Source organism: Gavialis gangeticus, unplaced genomic scaffold (assembly GCF_001723915.1).
Source record: "Gavialis gangeticus isolate Ggan-Ray unplaced genomic scaffold, GavGan_comp1, whole genome shotgun sequence".
Lineage (NCBI taxonomy): Eukaryota > Metazoa > Chordata > Crocodylia > Gavialidae > Gavialis > Gavialis gangeticus.
Window position 1 is genome coordinate 24979529 of NW_017729006.1, and position 4489 is coordinate 24984017.

The following is a 4489-nucleotide window of genomic DNA, read 5'->3' on the forward strand; positions in this document are numbered from 1 at the left end:
CTGCACTTCTTCCAAGTAGACCTTCCCTAGCAAACTCATCTGTAGACTGACCAATTTACTGTTCCTTGGTCCTAAAAGGGTTTTTTTCTCTACTTTCTCCCACCACAATTAAAGGCTCCCCTTCAAAGAGAGGGGTGGCTAACTGCCCTGTGAACTGACTGACCTACAAACTGCTTGCAAACATCTCTGTTTCTTGTCCCTGTTCAACCCTCCCTGGTTGCTTGAGGGGTCTCATTGTATACCCTGCTGGGCCTTGACTGAGAAGGAGTAGAGGGGGGCCTCAGAACCACTGCTACCCTACTCCCAGGTGCAGTTAGAGACAGCAGCAGCACCAGGCACTTGGAGGAAAAATGTGCCCACTGCTGCTGTTTCTTTCCCTGGCTGAGCCTAGCTCTGTGCAGAACCTGGCTGGAGCAGTAAGAAGTGTCTTGGGAGCTCTTCCCCACCCAGCCCTGGTGCAATCAGAGACAGTGATAGGTGGTAATGATGGGTGAGAGAGAGGGGAAAGGAAGGGGATGAGAGGGGATGTGCCACTGAGCATGGAAGGGAAGGGAGAGGGGGATTATTATTTGTTTTGGAGACTTAAAGCCCCTGGCTGCTGCCCCTGCAGCACGATCAACTAAAAGGGGTGGGGGTGATGCATCTGCACACTGTACCTCCTCAGAACTGCTCCTGATACAGTCCGCTGTTTTTATTTTGCTATTTAACCTTCTTCTTTTCTTTAGGATCATGAACTCTGTCACTTCATGATTGCTGTCTCCCAAGCTGTTCTCCATCTTCAGCTTCTACATCATTTCACCCCAGTTAGTAAGAAGAAAATTGATAAAAGCATCCTCTTGTTGGTTTCTCTACTTTCTGTACCAAAAAGTGATCCTTAATGATTGTATTAGGGAACTTACCTTCCAGCACACCTTCCTCTGCTTCTTTTGGAATCCTACCCTAAATATCACCATCACCACTAGCAAAAATCAATGAAGGCTTGAATTAAAAAGAGTGATTCCTCTTCCAAAGTCTGACTATTATGCTTATTCATTCTCCAGCAGGAGCATAATGGAAAAGGCAGTAAAGTACCTGCAAGAATTGTACTGTGATTTGTTGGCCTTGGAGATTGCTAAGGTGGTTTCTAGGTTCTGGTCTACAATCCTACTTGTGCATAAGGCCCTCAATAGTCCTGGATCACACGCTGAATGATGCAGTGATTTAAGTGAAAAAATAGGATTGTCACTCACCCATAGAGTCATCTGCACACTCACTGTACTTAACTCAACCACTCCCTCTATGGCACCATATTCCTTAATTGTAAGAGACTTGCAACAACAATCATTTCATAGTACTATAAGGATACATCACACTTTGCAGTGATATAGGACAAGGGGCCAACCACATCAGCTTAAGCAGAATGGGAAGAATTTGGTGGAAGATACCTATTCTGATGAACTTGCAATCTATTGGTAACCCCTCAGTCTTGTGACATCTATTCCTTGCAGATAGACATTCCCTGCCTACACAGGGATCTGCCACTGGAGACCAGGTTGTAGGATACAAGCTTTAAGTTAGATATGAGCAAGTGATGACAACAGGAAAAGTAGCAAGCAGATGGTATGTGGGGCTTAACTACCCCTTGTGGATGATTCTTCATTAGATTGAGAGTAGTTTACTCTGGTTGGAGTTTTCATCATCTGTCAACTACAGTTTTGCTCACTATACCAGTGTACTTTGTTCTTGCCCTACATTCCCACTTGTTAAATAGGAATAATGACAATTTGTTTTGTTCATTCACAATGAAAGTTCAGGAGCACAGGGCATTTCCTTGCTTTGTGTTTGTGCAGTAACTAGCAAATGAAGGCACTGATTTCAGTTGCAGCCTTTAGATGCTATTAGAACATGGTAAGTAAAGGCTAGGAGTTCCAAAGATGCCTAAGGGCAAAAATGGAAAAATCCCCACTGAATGTTGCTTCTATTTCTTTTAAAGTCTCAGCCTAAACTGATTTGCTCCTGCTCTCGTTGTTTCAGGCTTTTGATTTAAAGCACCATGGTCCTGTTTCAATCCAATTGTACCTTGTTTTTGTTTTCTTTTTTTAGGGAAAAGACAGAGGTTGCTAATGAAGCTTTGCCTCTTGTTTGAGAGTGATGCTCCTTTTATACTGAGGACAGTTTCTTAGGTTCAGGAATGTAACTTCCCAGGCAGGCCTTGCAGTAAGCAATATTTTATTTAGACTTGCATTCTGGTAAGACAGAGCAGACAATACACATGGTATTAGAAGAAAACACATCAGAAGTGGTTTATACACTTTTTATTTTATTTTTTAACTGCAAATGAAGAGAGACTAATGTTTTGTTCAAAAACAGAGATCTCAGTCAAAATACTCTGCAATTAAATTAGCGTGGAACATTTCATAAGGAAACCCCAGCACATTTAAATATGATTCAATAACTAATTACCTTTAGCAATAATTTAGTAAGGAGGAGGTGAAGACAGAATAAAAAAGATTTCTGGGAGCTGAAGGGTTCAAGGAAATAGATTAGCACTGTGAATCTAATTACTCTAGGGAGTGGGAGCAGGATAAGGGCTCAGACTACAAGAGAAAGAGGGCTGCAAAGGGGCTTAGCTTATAAGTAGAATATGAACTTCAAGGACCAGAGGTCTTTGGTACTACATTGCACACTATCATTGCTCTGGTGTCTCTAGAGAGTAGATTTCCATCACCATCTGCTACTTAGTGGATTTCTACATCTGTCTTTCCCACAGTGGGAACAGAATAAAAACTGATGCAAGCATACCTAAACAAAAATGGATGGAAATCATGGACTTTAAAGCCTTTATCCAGCTTTATAACACGTGCATATAGTCTTTTGTTTGGACAACAGAAAGAAATCTTATTTCAGAACATGCCAAAGGTATACTTAAAATTAGGCTACAGCATTAGAAAATCTGGATATCTTTACACATGATCTGGGGTGGAGGTGGGGACATGCTTTAATTAGAGTGGCTCCAAGATCTGCTCTAATTAAAGCACCCACAGTGTCATGTGTATTCAGCATGCCGCGCTTCAAAATGGCAGCTGGGGTGCTTTAACTATAGCTTGTTCAATGAGCTTTAGTTAAAGTGCCCTTGCTTCTATTTTGAAGTGTGGAGACATGGACTGCATGTGAACCAGAGTCTGCTCCAATGTGTGCTAATTAGCACAGGTCAGAGCAGAGAACTGGCATATATATAGGTGCCCTCTGGGTCTATATGCCTTGCTGTAATCATAAAGACAACTTGTAGCCTTACAAAAAAGTGAAGGTAAAAACTGAATGGAATCTGAAAGTTAAGTAGCTTGGGCATGGATTTTACCACCTTTGTTTTACCTAATCAGTATGGGTAGAAAAGTAATCTTGTAAAGTAAAAACTAGATATTTCTATTCTATTTGATGAAAGGCTTCGCTATGTAACAATGAGTTCTTACCTGCTCTTGCCTTTTGCTATCACATCAAAACACTACAATCTAAAGTCTCTAGGGCTAGGGACAGAAGTTACACAAACTGGGTTAAATGATCAGAAACTAGTTTAAACCTGTAACAGATCAGATGTTCAGTACACATAAACCAGTTTCAAAATGGCTGAAACTTGTTTAAGATAAACCTGGTTGAATGTAGTATCAAACTTAATTGATTTGGGTCAAACTGGTTTATGAAACTTCTGTCCCAGACCCCTCCCTCCACAGTCCCCTAGCATGCTTTTCAGCCCTGGGCTGTGCTGTGCTGTCTGCTCCAGCAGAGAAGGGTTGGGTGCGTGAGAGAGCGGTGTGTCAGAGACTGACTCCCCCTCCCCTCCCCACCCCCCCAAAGCAAAACCTGGCTAGGGTCTGGGACCAGCAAGGGAAGTTAAACCCACCTTCCCCCAAGTACAGAGCTTGCCTCCTGCTAAACTTACTGAAACTTACTGCTGACTGTGACTGTGGGTTAAAAATCCCAGAGGCACCTGGAAGCAGGAAGATGCAGTGATGAGCAACCCTGCAGAATCCTTCTCATGTGATTCTGGACTGCAAATCCCAGAGACCTCAGGGGCAGCAGGAAGAGGAAGCAAATACACAGCCCATGATGGCTACATGCCAGAGAGCTGTGCTGTAGTGCCCCCCCGGCTTGTGGCCTCAGCCACTGCAGGCATGTAGCTGCATTTCCTGAATTAAAAGTAAATGTGTGTCCAGTTGTTTCTCAGTTTAATCTCTGCAGCTTAGACTAACCTGCAAAGACTGAATCAATGCAGCCTTGGACTTTGTCACGGAGTGGGCCCTAGGAGCGTCCGTGATCCCGCTAGCGCCCCCTGCCGTGCCGATTTAGGAGATCCAGCACCCTCTGATTCTCGCCTGCCACGTCTTGGTCTTATATAATTTAATATGGGAGGCTGACTTTGATCTCCGAGTACTGGGTGTTATAATTCTCTGGGCTCCTACTCTCTATGGGTGACCTGTTGCACCCCAGCCTTATGGGTGCAACGTCCGGAACA